Here is a 20154-nt window from a genome sequence, read left to right on the forward strand (position 1 = left end):
CCTGAGACGGAGCCCTGCAGCAGGTCCCCGCTCAGCGGGGAGTCTGCGTGTCCCTTTCCCTCTCTCCCCACCCCCACTCTTCCTCTCCCACCCACTCCATAAATAAATAATCTTAAAAAAAAAATCCTGTGTCCCCAACCTTCCTTTGCAAAATGGAAAAATGTCAACCTAACACCTTCTACCTTCTGCTCCTTTTTTCCCCTTTTCCCTCTTCCTAAAAAATTTAGCTGTAAGAACCTCCCAACAACTGGTGTCCCAGAGAAACTCCTGAACATGTCCTCCTGGAAGCCCATACCTGGTGGCACTGTTAGTAATTGCAAGACTGGAAATACCAATGTCCCGCGATGGGAAATTGGACAAAACATTGAGCCCTACCATTCACATGACAGAGGATGACACAATCATGAAAATGAATGAAAACACCGTTGGCTGCCACAGCATGGAGAAATCGTACAGACATGGCAGGGAATGAGGAAAGCAGGCTGCAGAGGACTGAAAGGGGCTTGTGCGGCTCTTGGATAGAAGCATTTCATTGCTATGGAGGTGACTTGGGGGAGGCCTCATATCGAGATAGTGGTACCCCAAAAGTCAAAGCATCCTGGACTGGAGTTGCGCCATAAGGTGTCCTGGAGGGACGGAGGGACCTGACATGGGTGTTGCTTGAGCAGGAAGAAAACCTCTGATGATGTGCTAAGCAGCTGGGATTTTAGACTGCTTTGTGACCACAGTGTGACTTAGCTGGCCCCGGCGCCTGCAGACACACATGAAAGCTGTGTGATAGGTGAGGTGGATAATGACCAACACACAGCTCAGGGTGTGGCTGCTTCTGGGGTAAGCAAATGGGTTGGGAACAGGATAGAGCACACAGGGAGATGAACTTGTGAAAGTGATGTTCTTTAGGCTTTAGAATTTATACATGTTCATGTCAATGCCAAATATGATATAATAGAAAAGTTTAAAGCACTCTAAAATAGTTTAGAAACTCAGCAGCATTAAAGGCAGAATCAATGTGGCAGGTAAATAGGGGATTACCCTGAAATTCTCTCAATTTGCTGTACTCTTTGAAATTTTTCATAATAAAATGTTGGATAAAAGCCCTGACTGGCCAACAGTTACATTAAGAATTTTTGCAAAAAGCTACCCCAACACAACAATATTTTGATTTTTTTCAGCTCTTGTAAGTATGCATAGTGTTTTCCTAGATGTGGTTGTAATGGATGTAGTATTTTATAGCTTGCTTTTTTATTTAATAGTTTATTATCAACATTTCTCTGGAATTCACGTGTTTTAGTGAGTACATGCATATCTGGGGGAATTCCTTCTATCCCATACAAATGCAGGTATCCCTTTCAGACCCCCATCACACTCCAAAAGCCAAAGATAGTTTTTAAAGCAGTGGTAGGAATAATTAGAGCTCAAACATAAGCTACTTTGTCTGAAGTTGCCTTAGGTGATGATGTATCTATCTGCCAACTGCTGTTTTCTCAAGATGAAGGGAAACTGTTTGAGATTAAGACACATGGGTCTAGTAATAGCATTTCCTCAGTTCATTGTGACAGGCCTACTATGTGTTAGGCGCTGGCTGGAGAAATCTGTTACCTTTCCTTCTGGACTTCCCTCTTTTAGCCTCTGCTATTTCTGCCCCACCACCCTCTCAAAACAGCAACTGAATTAAAGTCTCCATGGGTTAAAAACTTAAAACATCATCAAAACGACAAAAAAACCAAAACCAAAACCAAAAACAAAAAACCAAAAAAACAAACAAACCAAACAACAACAACAACAACAACAAAACCCAAACCCACATATGTTTGGAAGCATATCTCTTTTGTTTTTTCCTGGTTATAAAAGTTATTCATGTTCATGGTAGATAACCTAGAAAATACATGGACATAAAACCCACCGGTCTTTCCATCACCCAGTACTAGATTGCTGCTAGTGTTTAAGTCTTTTAAAGCAATGTACTTTTTAACAGTCTTTCTGCCTGAAGGCGAAGTGTTAAACTACAACTATTTTATTCGTCCCATTTCTACCGTGCACCTGCACAGCCATAACCCAGATGAAATTAACACCAGTGCCGTATGGTCCACCAATTTTTACCCACGCGGTAGCTGTAACAAGAAGTCTTCCCATCATCATTAAGATATGATTTAATATGTCGTCAAGTGTATAAAATCCTCCACTCAGAATAGCAAACAGCTGTTCACCGTCTCCGGTGAGCCTGGAGCCAGAAGAAGGAGACTGAGAGGTTGGGGCTCTGGGCAACTTCTGGCCCAACAAGGGAAGGGCAAAAGTTAGTTCCTGGTGGGTCCGGGCCAAACCCTATTTAGTCCCTGTGTCTCCTGAAGTGCCCAGCTACTGGGACTTGGATATTTGGGCTTGAAAGTATAGAACAATTATTTGCTCTTTCTATATCTTTCTGACTTTTCAGGACATCATGGTTGGTGGTTTGTTGTGGGAGGGCTGCGGTTGTCCAGTTCTTTCAAAGAAGCCTGTGTTGTCATCTAGAGTCTGAAGTGGGGGGGATTTTGTGACCCGTGGGTGTTCTGTTCACACAGATCTGACTTTGCCGTGTCTGCCATCAGCTTCCCTTCCCAGAATTCAGCTCTCTTCTGTTCACCTTCTGCTGGCTGCCATCTTGCCCGCTTGTCCTTGCCAGCTCTCGGCAGGAGGGCTTAATGTCTTTCTCCACCAGCTGGTGCAGTGAATCGAGCATCTGACTCGGAGCAGTGCGTGTCTGTTTAGTCCACCAACCTTTGGGAATGCCTGCCATGTGCTCTACATGGCTCCAGGGGACCAAGTAGGGGACTCTAAGGCCATTGTAACAGCCTTCTTGATATTATAGATAAAGAAGCCAAGGCCAGAGAGGGTACATCACTAGCTAGAAGTCACAGTAAAAGAAATAAAAGAAAAGTTACTGCCCTAAGAGATTTTGCCACCTGAATATATATTATGCATGTCTCAGTAGGTTATACTGCATATTTATTGGGAGCTGGAAGATTTTAGAAGCCTACAAGGAAGTGTAGGTAGGAACATCATGTAAATAGAGGCCCAAAGCCATCAGAAACCCACACAATTCTGTGATGAGAAAGATATACATTTATGGAGATATACACTTGCTAGCAGTACCTCATTCACACCCTTTGGTCCTCATTTCAGTCTGCACCAGGAGGATGCTATCACTTTCTTCTACAAGCACGTGCACCTGAGGGGCTGAAGGCTTTTTCTTAACCTGCCTGTGCAGAGGATTGGAAATTTCTAGGAGGTCACATACCCAGGAATATCCTTTAGCCAATGATAGATGGGAGCTGGAGAATAAATACCCCAGCTCCCTCCCTCCTAATGTGGGTGATTGAGGTGCATTCTATAGTTTCCCCAAATTTCCTGGTGGGATCACGCCCCTCAGTTGTTACCAGTTGCCTCTTATTGTAACATGTACATTCACACTCCCTTCATTGGCTTTATTCCCTTCTCTGTTTCACTTCCCCACTCCCTCATCAGTGTTTACTGGGATGACCCCCCAAATAAACTCTTCACACTTCAACCTTGCTCTGGGTCAGCTTCTTAGGGAACCCAAACTAACTCAGGAGGTATCATCATCCACAGCCTCACTGAGCATTTGCCCAAGACTGTGCCTCCACAGGAAAAATGGTTGTTAACACACAGAATTCAAAGTGAAAACCTATGCATGATAGTTTGTGTATCTACTCTGAGCCAAAAGAAACTGGGCATGTGCCCACACTCTTGTGTGTAAATGACTTTGTCTTGCAAGGGGGCAGGAGTGGGTGAGTAAGGAAGCATTTACTAAGCACACATTGTATGCCAGGCTATATTAGGCTGCCATATGCATGAGCCCTGTGAGGTGGGTGCACATTTAATCCAATTTTACAGATGGGAAAAGGGAAGTCAAGCAATTTGCTGGGCAGTCACTAAATGGTAGAGCTCACATTTGAATCTAGTGCTATCTGACTCTAAATATGGTGCTTTTTCCAAGCTCTCATGCTGCAGCCTAGAGCTTACAAATATGCCCAGCAGCCATGACCCTGGACTTGGGATGCCCTGCTGCTGGCAGTGGAATTCTTAACCATATCCTCAGCCCATAAACACTGTTCCTCTCCCCATTCCAAGACAAGCCTCCACAGCAGTGACCCTGCACTCTCTCTTCCATGTACACATACCCCAGGCTGCCCTTCTGGGGCTCCATTTTCCTCTCTGTTATAATTAAACCTCATGGATCCTGTGTGCAGATATTCCACAGCAGGAAATGAGGAGGGCTGGAGGTGAGGAATCCTAAGCTCTCGGCAGGGGGGCCTTGGTCATTAGCCAGCCTTTAGTTGCCTCTAGCTGTGCCTGCAGTGTGGTCTGTGGACATGCAGTGGGTTAATGTTGGTTTTGCTGGTCAGGAGGTGGGCTCAATGGCTGTACCTTGGCCAAGCCAGCTCGCCACACGTCTCCCCTGCCATCACTTCTACCTTGTTTTAGGCACTGTTACCTGAGTCTCATTTCCCCTCCAGTTCCTGGGGGACAGGAGCTAAGTCTACTTCACTTTTATGCCATCAAAGAATCTGGAACATTCCATTAGCGACAATAGACATCTGAATGAATGGCATGGCTGTTTTCTAGAACCAGGCTTCATGAGCATGTGCCTTTAAAGACTGAGTTTTTGATTGCTCTTAAATTTTGTTGACTATTTTTAAATAAAAATAGTCAAACTATCAGAACCGTGTAATGAATTTTTTTGAACATAATTAATAGTGTAATGATGCCTTTATGAACATCAACAAGATGTAACAAGTAGCATTTGCCATATCTGATGTAGCTCCCAGGAGGCCAGGTCTCTTATCTGCTTCAATGGTGATAATGACCCTATCTTGCACAAAGACATCTTGTCCAGCGCTTCACAGAGTGCACACACAGGAACTAAGCCTCAGCACCATCCAAGTTGACTCTTCACCCAATTCCACACTAGTTACTGAGAGGCCACCATGGGTCAGGCCATGTGGAGGGCACACAGTGACCTCAACTTCTTAATGAGGAAGCATGGTTCCCAGGCTTGAGACATTCACCAGAGTCTAGAGAGGGCATAGACATGTAAATAGATATTGCATGATGACATGCTAAGTCTAATGCTCCATTTTAGAGAATGACAAACTGAGAACCCAAGAACTCTGCAGTTTCATCTCTAGTGAACCTCACTAGCTCAAAGGGGGGAAGCGGTGGCCAGACCTTGAGCTCCAACTTCCTGTTACTTAGCTGTGTGATCCTTACCAAGTTTCTGTCCAACTCTGGACCAGTTTTCTCCTCTTAAAGAGTCAGGCTGGAGTCTTTCGAAGGTCTCCCTTCAGCTTTGAGTTTCTAGAACTTTCCACAGTGAAGTATTTAACCAGGCTTCCTTCTCCTTCTTGTTTGCCTATAACCTTCTCTTTGAGCCAGAGCCTGAAGGGATTTCCAGCTTTGCCTGGATTCCATGATGGGTTCTAATTCCACCCTCTAGTTACCCACGCCAGGACTAATTCTCCCAGTCAGGAACTCCTCTTGTGGAGCTAACCCATGTCCCTATTGCTGCAGTTTCCATTAATTTCCTTTGACCTGTCCTTGGGGGAAGCTCATGATTACTGATAATTCTAGTTAATCCTTTAACTAGGAAAAGGAAACTAACCATCTAATAGGCAGAATGAGGGAATAACTTGGCATGCCATCTGCAAAATATAAACCTAAAATATTCCAGAATGTTCTCTGAGAGGCCACAGTCATTAATGCCTGCAAGCTGGTTACTGCAGGGCCTTGTCTCCCAGTGGTGGGCACACTTCTGAGCTGAGCCAGGAGCGGGCACGGGTGTTGGCAGCTCCTGCTGTTTTCCCTCTCTGCGTGTTTGTGGCATAATAATTTTACTTGCTAAGGCAGAACAACTCCAGCCCTGTAAAGGACTTTCTGACATCTCTCTGAGCAGCTGGCCTTCCCTCATTTCAGAAGATGTCATGGTTTATTAATTCCTTGCAGTAGCAATAAGAACTGGGTATTGGCTTAATTTGGGGCCAATTTACCGTTATGGTAGAAAAATGGGCCCTGTCTCCTTTGATTCAACACAGGGGTCTATAGTCCCTCCCTTAAATCCTCCTGTGCCAGGCTCTCCCCCGACCCACTTTTAACCGTGTCACTTTGGGCCCATTATTTACTTTTTCTGGGCCTCAATTTCCTCAATATGGAATTGGGGTAGCTACAGTATGCATTTCACAGGATTGTGTGAGTGGATATTTAGTTATTGAGTTATTTTAGGGTCCCTTCTACCAAGAGTTTCAAATCAAAAGGCTATTTTTGAAAATCTGGCGATTTCACATAAAAAGACAGATTTTCAGTTTTTCATAAATAAGTGGAAGCCATGCCAGCCTTATGTTCACATTCCCAGGGGGAACAACCATCCGGAGCTGAGTAGAGGCATCCCCCTTTAGGAAGGATGCCTGGGACATGCCGGGGTCTTTGGGTCTTCTTGCCCCAGTCTACATGGCCAGGGCCAGGGACTTCCTTCATGTCCTGTCTGGCCCTGAGGCCTCGTGTCTGTGGCCTGATGGGAATTTGGGGTGGGTTTCCGGGTCTTCTACACATTCTACAGGTAGAGGGCGTAAGGACTCTACGTGGCTCTGTTTTCAGCTGTGTGGTGCTGGTCAGAGTGAGTGATTTTGTCATCTGTGTCACCATGGGGTGCCACGGTGCCTGACACCTGTGAGGCAGTCAGCACAACCACATGTTTGTTAGCTGAACCATGGAACAGTGACGCTTCCAAAGGGATTGTCTTAATGACATGTTCATAACTTCAACCTACCTTATAATGTACCTGACAGCAGGAAAGGAATAGAAAGGAGTCTTATGTATCTTAAATGTGAATCCTCTTCTAAAAACATTTTATTATTTCATGCATTACACAAGTGATGAGTATTTACTGTAGAAAAAGACAAATAAGAAAAAAAAAAGAACATTTCAATAAGGACGTGATGGAACCATGGGTCTAAGCAGATCTGGAATGTTCTGGAGCTCTCAGCTCTCTTCCTCTAGCATCAGGCCTCACTTCTGTATTCTGATTCCCATTCCCTGGTTGTTGGCATCATCATCTATGAAGGAGGGAGCGCCAGGAGAACAGTTCCCAGCATTTAATCTTATTATTTCAAGCACAGCTCAGGATGGGGGCCAGCTGTTTAGCTCAAACGCATCTTCCTATTTTCTGGAAGAGTGAAACTAACGTGTCATGGGAGACCCCTTCATGCCTGGCATGCTCACAGTCATTGTCTGATTCAGTCCTCACCAGCGCTCCCTACCCAGTGGAATCTGGGGCTTGAAAGAACCAAGCAAGTTGGCTGTGAGTCGGGAGTATGCCCAAGCCATCCCAGACACCACCTCCGATCTGTCCTACATCAAGGGCCTTGAGCCACTGGCTCAGAGCAACTTCCATACATTTGTCTCCTGTTGTCTTGCAACACCATGAATGAACAGCCCTGAAATGAAACAAAACAAAACAAACAAAACAAAACAAAACAAAACATCAAACAAAGCATCACCCAATACTTGGAAGCTTAGCTCTATGTGCCGTGCAGAGCCTGGCAGGAGTGGGTTGGAGGACTGGATTTACCCATTTCCAGCAGTGTGACCTATCATGAAACTGCTTCTCCTCTCCTCGCCGAGCTCTCCCTCAGCAACTCGGGACCGCCCTCTGGCCTTACCTGTTCGTTCTCTGGGACACGGTGCAACCCAAGGGACGGAGAAATGAGTGAGCTATGCAGGGAAAACAGCACGCAAGAACATTTCCTTTCCATGTGAGTGAGAACTTGACTTAGTTCGGGCTTTTTCTTTCCATCCTTGGCCTTCTGCAACTTGCTTGTGTTTCTCCCCACCCCGGGGCCCCCTTTGCGGCTCCCCAACTGCTAATGTTCACTTCTGCGGAAAATGATAGGTGACAGGTTGCTCCCTGAGATACCCACAATCAGATAAGCCAGGAGGGGAAACGAGTTCTTCGGGAAGAGAAGCAGACTGTACTCTGGAAATTAAATATTCCTTAGAGGAGCACAGGAAACTTAAGATTCCAGCCCCAGGTTTCTGAGGACAGCTCAGCAGAACGACTGCTCCCTCCCTGGGGCGAGGGTTGAGAGGGGTGGAAGCTTTGCTCCCTACATCTGCAACTGTCATCTGGGGCCAGGGACTGGGCTCAGCATCCGCCCCCACGCAGCCCAGGCGATGGGCCCCTACCCCCCTCCTCACCTACCCCTGCTGGAGCCCGGCCCCTCTTCGCTCACTCAACATTACGCCTTGCGCTTTCCAGTTTCAGTTTCTTGATGCTCACTTGAAGCAAGGATGTGAGAAGCAGCCTGTTACCACCATTCCCTATGTGGGGAAACTGAGGCACAAAAGGTTGAGCAGGAGCCCAAAGAACAAAAGAGCTGAAGTGTGAGTGACCCTCTGACCAGAGCTCCGAATGTGCTCTCCCACATCCACCCCGCGGGTGCACGTACACACACACACACACACACACACACACACACACACACACACACACACGCTGAGTTTTACGGCTCTCTAAAATTTATGAGGAAAGTTGAGTACCCAGAGATCTCTTAATTAAGCGGCCTTCCCATAGGAGAAAGGAAATGGGCTTCCATATTCTTAGCACCGACATCGGATTGCATGATTTATTACCTATGGCTTGTGCTTCTCCCCAAATCAACTCTGTACTACAAACATCTATCACTTTGAAGGCGGTTCAGGTGCCACCTTCCTCTCGCCCTCCCCCTTCCCTAGTACCCTCCAGGCCTCAGCATTTCCTCTTATCTGCCCCTTTACCCCAAACCTTCAGGGTTAGGCTGGAGTCCTGATCAGATACCCTGGGTCATCAGCCCTGGGAGAGGGGGAAAGCCCCAAGTCCAGGGCTGGCACAGGGTGGACGGGGGGTGGCTGTGGGCTGCCCTAATCTGTGTGGGGAGGGGGCAAAGAGGGGGTGGGTAGCTGGTGCCTGGTTCTTCCTCATAGCCCACTACGCCTGCTGATGGCCGCCATGAAGATATATGGGTTTAATCAGACCCCTGACAGGTAAAGACCCTAACAACGAGGACAGTTTGTTCTCCCAAACTGTTGAGTATCTAAGCCCAATGTTTACTTTGGAAATGAATGAATAACATTGTTCTGGGAAAGGAAATTTAAAAAAGCAGGCTTGTAATTTACAGTAGAGAGGAGAGCCGATCTGGAGGTCTTGTTCCCCTCCCCCCCTTCCCTTCCCAGGCCCAAGCCCCCCTCCCAAAAACCATCTCTCTTTTTGCTGTTTTAAATTTCTAAACACAACCACAACCAACGAGCTCATCTTCTTAGCCCTGCCAGGAAAGGTCTCAACATTGCCAGACTCCCTAGAGCTGCCAAGAGAACTCAGTGCTTCAAGGCAAAGGTCCTGGACTGCACCCCCCTAACCTTTTTATTTTATTTATTTATTTATTTATTTATTTATTAAAAAGATTTTATTTATTTATTTGACAGACAGAGATCACAAGTAGGCAGAGAGGCAGGCAGAGAGAGAGAGAGAGAGAGAGGGAAGCAGGCTTCCTGCAGAGCAGAGAGCCCGATGCGGGGCTCGATCCCAGGACCCTGAGATCATGACCCGAGCCGAAGGCAGCAGCCCAAACCACTGAGCCACCTAGGCGCCCCCTCCAACCTTTTTAAAAATCAAAGCAAATGCCACTAAGATTCCAAATGCTGGGAGACGCATTCAAAATGTGGAGTGAAGGGTGAAGATTTGAGGTAGGCCAGAGGTTCGCCTGCCCCCATGTCAATAAAGGCAGGGCAAGCAGCCTGCCAACGCCCACCCCATCTCTCCCCCGCCTCCAACCCAAGCTAAGCCTCGCAAAATGCACCCCTCTCCTAGGTTTGCGGAATCCTTTCATAAGGAAGGTTGATTTGTTTTTAAAATAAATAAATGGAGAGGGGCTCCTGGGTGACTCAGTGGGTTAAAGCCTCTGCCTTCAGCTCAGGTCATAACCTCAGGGTCCTGAGGTCTGGCTCTCTGCTCAGCAGGGAGCCTGCTTCCTCCTCTCTCTCTGCCTGCCTCTCTGCCTACTTGTGATCTCTGTCTGTCAAATGAATAAATAAAATATTTATAAATAAATAAATACATAAATAAATGGAGGGACAGAGGGAGTGAGGGATTGTTCCTTTTTACCCAGCATCTAGAAAACTCTCAGGGACTATTTTTTGAAGAGAGACCAGTAGCACCTCTTATCTGTGCTGAGGCATGGGGTGTTGATTTGCAGCAGTGGACACGCTGGTCAGCCAGGGGGTGCTCCAGACCAGCCTGTTTTCTTCAAACAGACATCTCATTTCCAGATGATGTATTCCTCCACCCCACAGAGAGCAGCTCAGAGCCCTCCAGCCATCTCTCTTTCTGGAGTGTCCCTCAGTTAAGACAGAAGGAAGGGACCTGTGTGCGCTGGCTGCTGAGCTGGGGGAGGGCGTTTCTCCAGAAGGATCCCCAGCTCCCTGGGTCTGGCCTTAAGCTGGGTCCCAGTTTAGCCTCAGACAGGGACACCTCCCTCCCCTCTTCTCTTCTAGAAACCAGGGCCTCGATGCCCGCCTGCCCGCCTACCTACTTCGGATGCCTTGGATTAGCTAATTGATGGGGTGGGGGGGTGCTTTGAACATTTCAAGGCCTGGTCAGGGGCCAAGTCTCATTACTTGGCTTCAAAGTAAGAAACTCCATAAAAAGTTCATTGGTGGAGCTGATTGTTCCAGATTGTCCCAACGGAACTGAACCCACCACAACACCCCAGGCCTCATGTTTTAATGTGGGGTGAAAACATGTGTGTGGTACTGGGCTATGGCGGGGAGGGGGAGGAGAGTAGGAACCCCCAGCCCAGCTTGCATTTTTTTCTCCTTTCAAACACTTAAAAATTACAAAAGAACTATAACCTCATTACCTAAGATTTGGAAAATGGAGAAGAGGAAAAGAAAATATTCCAGAAGCCCACCCCTTAATACAATAATGATATTTCTTCGAGGCATTTTTCGTATGTATAATTTTTATACAGTACAAGTCAGCATATGCATATAAAATGGCCTGGGGTGTTTTTTTTTTTTTGCCCTTTTTCTTTCCTCTAAGCATTAAATCATAAACATTTCCCCCCACTTCTTCGAAGCCAGTATTTTAAGTGGCTGGGTGATATTCTGTTCTGGAATGTGGAATAATTATTATATGTTGAGGTTGTTTATAGTTTTACATTTTTATAAATAACACGAACATCGGCATATTTCTCCCGGGATTGAGTCTTGAATTTCTTTTCTTTTTTTTTTTTAAAGTAACATTTTTCTGATTATAAACATCACCCATATTTATTTTTTTTTAAGTGTGGAAAATCTGGGAAAGTATGAAGAAGATAATAAAAATCACCCATAATTGTTGTGCCCAGAGAGAATTGCTGTTAACTTCTGAGTGTATTTCCTTCACACACACACACATATATATATATGTGTACACACACACACACACACACACACACACACACACATATATTAGAAACAGGATCGTGCTGCACAGAAGTTTTGTAGGTCCCTGGGGCCGGGAGAATAAAATTGTCAGAGGAAATATTATTTCCAGGAGAGATTCAACGTGTGATATGTGTAGTTTTGAACCTGGACACATGTTCCTTCAGACTGTGGAGGTTGGGTCAAACCTGTGCCCAGCCATGGGGCCGGGAGGGTGCCCCGAGGGCTGCTAGCGGTGCAGCTTTGTCAAGTTTCGTGGCCTCGCTTTGGGGATGAGGTCAACTGCAAGGCCATGGTGGGTGCGAGCAAACGCACTTTCCTCATTTCTTCTGACAAGCGCTGCAGAGCTCCTGATTTATGGCCACACTTCACGGGACACTAGTAAACGTCCCATAGTGTATTTTGTAAGAGTAATGAAGTCTCAGTAACCCCAGCCCTCCCCGCAGCCTCTGCTAATAAATTTCCTTCTGGGAGAGGGGTGAGCCTGCCAGGCACTTGGCAGAGTCTTTGGGGCTGTGGATTAGCAGCCCCCTGCCCCAGGGCTGCTATTGTCCCCCCAATCTCACTCCAAAGGAAATGGGGGGCTTCGCTGCACCCCCCCACCTCCAGCCACCCCTAAAATGCAGAGCGCTCAAAAGACAGGAGAAAGATGAAAAGTGAGTCAAGGAGCTGCAAGAGGAGGAGGAGAAACCCCAAACCATAATTGCTCCTTTCCTTCTGCAGCTCAGATTACTGGCCAGGGGCTGAGGGGCGGCGGAGGACTGTTTCTTTTTTGACTACTGTTTCCCTTGAGTTGGAAGATGAACTATGGGATGAAAGAAGACGGAGGGGCCATTGAGATGGGCTGAGTGGGGGTGGGGCTTTGCAGGGTTATCACAGAAGGAGGATTGAGGGATGTGGGCAGAAGTGGGGCTCAGAAGTCGGGTGGGGGAGGTGTGGGGGGCCTGGGAGGGGCTGACGGTACTGACGCCCCACCCCCAACCAACACAGACACTTTAAAGGGCTAGGACAGAAGAAATATTTGTCTCTTCATAGAATAGCTGCCCCCTTGTGCCTCCCCTCCCGTATATTTGGTATGGATGTTTTTCTTACTCATTATTTGATTTCAACTTTCCATTCAGGTAGAGCCCGCCTGGTCCCACATGATGGGTGGGGGGTGGGGGGGTGCTGGTGGCCAGGGACACAAAGATGGGTAGATACAACCCTTGTGAAGGTAACAGGAGTCAGAGCTCGTACTTGGTGAGTGCTTACTGTGTACTAGGCACTGTTCCAAGCCCTTTACATGTATGTATCAATTCATTTACTCCTCACAAAACCCAAAGTTGTAGGCATTTAGTTATCATCACTTCTGTGTTACTTAGGGTTGAGCGGCTCTCCCGAGATCTCTCTGGTTTCTGAGTCCAGGATCTCAGGAACCCCTGGAATCATGAGCACCGAGCTGGCAGGCCACCTAGACTTTCTCCCCAATAAGCAGGTTATTCTACAAAGTAGGACCCTGAGGCCCAGAGAGGAGAAGTAACTTGCCCAAGGTCACACAGCAAGGTGGCAAGACGGGGCTGAGAGTTCTACGGCAGGACCCCATGGCTGGAGCTCTTGCCACTTGTCCTGCTTGCTGGCCTTTAGCCGTTTGATCTCCCTCATGCATATTCTGAGAAGACAGTGAAGTGCGAATGCTTTTCTGAAGTCTGGAAACTTTCTGTTTGCAGTGAACTACTCTGAAGACCCACCCAATGGACCTGGAAGGAATCATGAGGAAGGCTGGTTAAAGAAAGGTTAGGAACTCCAAACCCACAGGCTGGGGAACATTCTGGTATCACTGGGGTGGTGAATGAGTTTTGAAAGTTAAAAACTGATGTTTTAGTGACATATTGTCCATGTGTAGAAACTTCCCATATGATATTTACCAATTCTCCCACGAAGACTTGCAGTCCGTGGCATGATCGCCTGGACTAGGGTGCCCCATGTAAACATTCAGAACAGGCAGATGCTGGTGCATAAGGGAGAAATGGCCTGGGAGTGGTCGGCTGGGTATCAGAGCCTGAATGGCCGGGTACATCGGAGACTCGATCATGAGATGATTCTGGTGCCCCCGCAGGAACTCCCAACCCTACCAGCAATTGCCAAGTGCCTGAGACAGACCTTTATGGCAAAGCAAACCTTACGGGTAAAATCTGAGTTTGGATGAAGTAGAACTGGGTGTGAACTGCAGTCTTTCACTGCTCTGGGTTATGTCTCTGTCTCTGTTGGTCGTGGTGGTGGTGTTTGCTTCAGCCACCTCATTTGCAACCAGGGCATTACTGTGAATATCCCTTTAAGTTCTGACCCACCATTCTGTGATTCTCCATTGAAGATGGATTATACTTTAAGAGGAGCCCAGAGTAGGCTGAATGTCATTTGTAGCCCAGTGTCGCTCAGAAAATCAAGCATTCCAATTCACTCTCCAAAAAACATTGCAGGGTAACCTAGGTGGCTCAGGCAGTTAAGCATCTGTGGCTCAGGTCATGATCCCTGAGTCCTGGGATTGAGACCCACATCTGGCTTCCTGCTCAGCGGGGAGTTTCCTTCTCCCTCTCCCTCTGTGCTCTCTCTCAAATAAATAAAACCTTAAAAAAAATTGCAGGCTGGTTTCATAGCAGGACTGGGGAAGGGCCATCAGCTGGGGGTCAGTGTCACCAGCCAGCAGCGGTTCCTCATGTCTCTGTGAGTGATTTGGATGCAAAATAAGGGCAGGGACCCATCCTGCAAAGTACAGGGGGAGGTGGGTATGGCACGGCCCCATTATCCCTGATCCTCATGGCATCCCTGGGCAGTACGTGTGTTTATGGCCGTTTAAAGATGAACGAGCCAGACACCGAGGGTCTCGGAGACTCTCAGTGCTTGGGGGGTAGGTGTGAAATGACACAGACAGGAAAGTAAAGTAGTGCAGAAGACTGCAGCTATAAACTGTCTCCACTAAGTGGTCTAGCACGCTGAGGGCAGACCTGTGTGTCCAGTCTGTGTCAGTCCCCTCCCTGTTTCTCCTTCTCTAGGGCAGGGGACAACCAGAGGGGCTACGTGGTGGGGTGATGGAACGCTGGATTGTGAAGTTTTGGGGGGCCTCGGTGCGAGCGCCGGGCCTTGTTCACTGCAGGCTTCAGTGAGTATTTGTTGAATTGAGGCGGGCTCCTGCGGGGCTCCTGGAGATGTTACACCGGCTGGATCACCCGCCCGATCAGATAAACTGGGAAGGATGAAAGCGATTCCTGAATACAGTGGGAGGGCTATTCATCTCCCTCAGAAGGAGAATGGTGAGGACCCCGGAGAGGGGCTCACCCCCTTTTCTACGCTTTTTGCGAGGACACACAGAAGTGGGCCGCATGCCCCCTGCAGAAACAGACACATTTGTGGGATTTCTCAGCCTTTCAAACCTGGACCGCCTTCTGATGAGCATTAAAGAATCTCATCCCCTCTCTTGATGCTTTTTTGAAATTTCAAAATAAATGAAATAGTGACTTTAGAAGAAGATCAGTGACAGATTCAGAGCACGCTTTTCCCCCCCAGACGTCTCATGTCCCTTGGAGAGTCTGATGAACATGAGGCAGGCACTGATATAGGCCATTTTTCACTCCAGGTGGGTGTGGAAATTGAATTTATCAGGCGCTGCCCAGGTTTGAGGTCAGAAAGAACACTCCTCTCTTTGCTGCTCCTCCTCTCACTGTGGGGTTTGCAGGACTGGGGACTGTGAGCGTGGCCTTGACCTGCCCTGGCCAGCAGTCCTTGACCAAGGTGGCAAGGCTCTGTGACAAAATAGAGTGCCATGCAATGTACATTCTTGCTGTCATTAATGATGTGCCTATGATTATTTATGATTCTGAGCGTTTCCATTGTACCACGTGGCCTTTTAATTTTGGCTTCACCTTCTCAGCAGGAGTGAGCCATGGGCAACTTGGAGGGTATCTCTTTGCTCATCATTTATTTTTTTCATGGCTTCAGGCTCACCCGTGGCTGTTTTTTCCTCTGTTCGTTGCTTTTTGAGCCTGCATTTCTTGGGTGTCCACACGACATGAGAGACGCTCAGAAACACCACCCTCCCCACCCTGAAGGAGCTTAGGCTGGCCTACAGGAAACCAGACGGAGACCCGTTGTAGGTAAATGATTAGGTGTCTATGGTTGAGTGCCTTAAAACTCAGGCTTTCTGTCCAAGGTAACTATTTTTCCAACATTCTCTTCCATTCTCTAAGGCCAGAACAAATCTGGCCTAATTACCAACTCGGGCAATTCCTCTAACCTCTTTGAACATCAGTTGACTTGAAACCAATGTTGAGTGAGATGGTGTTTAGACCCCTTTCCTGGTCTGCCCAGGGTCTGGGGGACTCCTGTCACCACCGGAGTGAGGCCCATTGCCTTCATGATCTGAAGGTCCCCTGTCCCTGAAACCCTTTGGTCCCGCCCTGTCTGACTGCTCTCCAAGGCGCTTCCCTGCTCACTACCTGGCTCCTTTGCTTTTCCGACTCCTTGTCTTTTTTTCTTCCATCTTGAAGGAAAAAGTGAAAATAGGAGAGTTGGCATTTCTAGGACATTGTGGGTGGCCTTTAGGGGGGATGATGAAGTAGAGGGCTGGGGGGAGGGGCACACAGTTGACTCACCAAATCACCCTGAGGAGCCAGTTCCCATCATCATGACCCTGCTCACTGCCAAGAGACCATCACCATGCTTGTGGTGGGTTTGCTGCCAGCTGACTGGTCCAGGGCCATTGGGAGGCCTCCGAGGAGCCCAGGGTGAGTGGAGACAGCCACTTGGCCAAGAGATGTGAAGACCCTTCATGGGGTAGAGAGCCCCCTGAGGGCTGTGGCTCTCCCCAAGCTGCAGGAAAGTGGCCCAGAGAGCCCTCCTTCCCCTCCTCTCACTCCACCTGGCCCTGCAGACTCAAACCCATGTCCCATCCTGGCATGTACTGGGTATGCAGAGTGAGCGGCTGCTGCTTAGCATGGCGCCTGACCGCCTGGCTGGTAGGTGGCCAGTTGAGGTCAGCTTAATGACTGACTGCTTCACACCCACACCATATTAAGCTAAAATAGTTACACAATAGACAAAGGACTTTTTACATGTCACCTATTTTCTTATTAGGATTTAATTAGATTTTCCTGTCCAGCACTCATAGTTTTGAAGACCCAAGGACAATGAGGTACATTTGAACTGGGAACAAGAAAGCCTGGATAAATCCTCCACCTCCCTGTGCCTCCATCATCAGACTGCCCAGACAGTGGTGAAAACAGCATCTGTAGCCTCACTGGTGGATCAAACCCACTGGTGGAGGGGAAGGATCTGGGGCAGGTAGCAGGGGCCATGACAGGTGGGAAGAGCTGTCACTGAGCTGTTTCACATGTACAACAACCCCTAAGAAGAATGTCTCCCATTCTCTCTGATCACTGGGTCCCAGACTCCACATTCCTGGCATCATCTGGGAAGGCTTTCACCCTACCTAATACTACTGATCTTGCCACAGATGATGTGATGCTGAATGAATGAGGCCAGTTTCCCTAAGCCATCCAAGATGGCGATTTCCTTGGGTTTTCTTCAGGACCTTTGCTTAAATGCCTCCCCATCATTTTCTGAATCAGAATCATCAGAATCCTTTTCCGAAAAGACTGAAGGGGTGAATGGAGCAAATAGCGTCTGTAGGAAGAGAATTCCAGGCAGAGGGGCTAGCAAGGGACAGTTTGGCTGGGCTGCATAAGCAGGGCAGGCAGGGAGACAGCTCAGATAGTGGCCAGAAGCCAGGGTGCATTGAGTCTTGCAGACCCTGAGGAGGACTTGGGATTTTGTTCTAAGTGCGATTAGAAGTCATTGGTGGGTTTTGAGCAGGGAAGTGGCATGATCTGGGAGGGAGGGAAAGGTGAAGATGGAATTTACTGGCAGATTGAGTGTGGGTGTGCGTAAAGGAGCAATCAATGACAACTTCAAGGTTTTTGGTCTGAGTAACCAGATGAATGGGCAATCCGTCCTCTTGGAAGCCATGTCCCAACCACTACATTTTGCAGAATCTCTTGTTCATTCCTTTCTGTTTCCTCTCCTGTTACCTTGTTCAAACTCCCATCACTCCTCACGGGGCTTCCTGTGGTAACCCCTCACTGCTAATCAACAAATGGTTGATTAAGTTTAATTATTTCACTTTCATGCCTGAAAACTGTGAGGGCCACCTGGATTGATTACTGCTTGCCTGGCAGCTTAAAACAAGTATTTATTATCTCACAGGAATCTAGGTGTATCTTAGCTGGGTCCTCCACCTTAGGGTCACTCAAAGCCACAGTCAAGATGGCAGCCAGGCTGTGGTCTCATCTGAATGTTCAGCTGGAGGAGGACACACTTCTAAGTTCACTCATGTGCCTATTGGCAGGATTCTGTTCCTCACAGGCCGTTGGACTGAGTGTGTCAGGTCCTTGCTGGCTATTGGCCAGAGACGTCAGTTTCTTGACATATGGTCTCTCCCCAGGGCAAGTCCCAACATGACACTGACTTCCTCAGAGAGAGCCAGTGGGAGAGCAAGGGAGGGAACCCAAGATGAAAGCTGTAGTGTTTTTTTTTTTTTAAGATTTTATTTATTTATTTGACAGACAGAGATCACAAGCAGGCAGAGAGGCAGGCAGAGAGAGAGAGGAAGGGAAGCAGGCTCCCCAAGGAGCCGGGAGCCTGATGTGGGGCTCAATCCCAGGACCCTGGGATCATGACCTGAGCGGAAGGCAGAGGCTTTAACCCACTGAGCCATCCAGGTGCCCCAGTTTTTTTTTTTTTTTTTTTTAAGATTTTATTTCTTTTTTGGTGAGGGGAGGCAGCGCAAGCAGGGGGAGAGGCAGGCAGAGGGTGAAGCAGGTTTCCCGATGAGCAAGGAGCCTGATGTGGAACTCAGTCCCAGGATCCTGGGATCATGACCTGATTCAGACAGACGCTTAACCAACTGAGCTACCCAGGCATCCCACCTGTAGTCTTTCTTGCAAATGATTTTGGAAGAGACATCTCATCACTTTTGCCATACTCTCCTTGTTAGAAGTGGGCTTCTAGGTCTAGTCCACACTCAAAGGGAAGAGATCATACGAAGACAGGAATGCCAGGAGGCAGGGATCTTTGGGTGCCATGTTTGAGGCTGCTTACTACCCCTCGCCCCTCTCCTACATCTTCTGCATTCACCCCTCACTTTGGTTATGTCACCTGACTTGCTGGTCCTGAAAGACCTGTCTGTTTTTCTCCATTTTCTGTGCCATTGCCTTTTTCTGGCCACTGTGCACTTTTTGGCTTGAACTCTTATAGATTTTGTTTTGCTCATTATTTCAGGCCTAGAAGTAATACTTTGGGCCGTAACCCCTCTCCACAACTTGTTTATACCTGCTATCATAGTCCATGTTCATATTTGGGCTCTGTGACAGGACTGTGTCTTATTATTTGTGGGTTCCAATTGCCAAATACGGTATATATAGCACATAGTAGATACTTATTCAACTCTTTGTTCAGTATGAGTGATTTTTTAGTTAAAGCAAGAGAAGAAAATTCAGGAAGGTAAGTTTATGCATAGGGTGAATTCAAAGGTTTAAAAAGGCTATAATATGATGACCTGTTTTGGATCATCCATACCTAGTTTCCTCTCTCCAGTGGGAATTCCTAAAAAGAAACTATTCCATTGTTCCTGCAAGTATTCAAGTTCCCTCACTTTGGGCCTCTCACAAATGTGAGACAGGAAGGCCAGCAATCATTGGACCCATTTTATAGATGCCAATAGAGGATCAGGGATGCTAAGTGTCATGACCACAGCTGGATGGCTAGTCCCTGGTTTGGTTCAGTTCAGAACATATTTATCAATGTCTATTATGTTTCATAGAGAAAATGCCAAAATTTTCATATGGCAAAGTAAGATATAGTCACGGCCTTCAAGGAGCTCACAGGCTCATCATGGAGACTTACATTTAACAGACCATTCCCACTCAGTGGGGAGAGCCCCTAATATGAATTTCCTACCACATAAATTGCCTCTTAAATGATTCAGGTAGTAAAAATGTGACAGTGTAAGGTCAGAACAGTGGACCCAAAACCTGATTGGTCTGTGGAACCATCTAGAGAGCTTTTAAAAAACACAGACTCTGATTTATAGGTCCCAGATGGGACCCAGGAAACCGTGTTATTAAAAACCAGGTGATACTGATGGGCAGGCAGGTATGATCCCCTCTGGGCTAGTGGGCTTGGTCTTAGGAGAACGATCAGATCTGGAAGTATCAATGTTGGAAGAAGGGGAATTTCCCACTAGCTCAGCCCATGAGAGCTCCAGAGGTATTTCTCTTTCTTGGACAACCTCACCTTGGAATGGGCTTCTGGCCATGCCTTTCCCCTGCATGGTCCCTACTTTGCTCCCCTGAGCCCCAGTCACACCCTTTCCTCATATTTCTGGTCACACCTCAGCCAAAAGCCCACCTGACTTAGGCATCTTGTCCAAGTTTCAGGTAATAAAGTGTTCTCTGGGAACAGTTCCAAGATGGTGTGCTCTCCTGCTGGGCCACAGTGGGCTGTAGCAGCTTCCTCTTCTGAATTCCCAACACCCTCTACTCTGGCACTTCACAAGACACCTCCTGTCATAGCCATCTATAAACAGGCCTCTAAACTCCTGGAAGGCCATCAGTGTGG

The sequence above is a fragment of the Mustela erminea genome, chromosome 4 (assembly GCF_009829155.1).
Source record: "Mustela erminea isolate mMusErm1 chromosome 4, mMusErm1.Pri, whole genome shotgun sequence".
NCBI classification, from domain to species: Eukaryota; Metazoa; Chordata; class Mammalia; order Carnivora; family Mustelidae; genus Mustela; species Mustela erminea.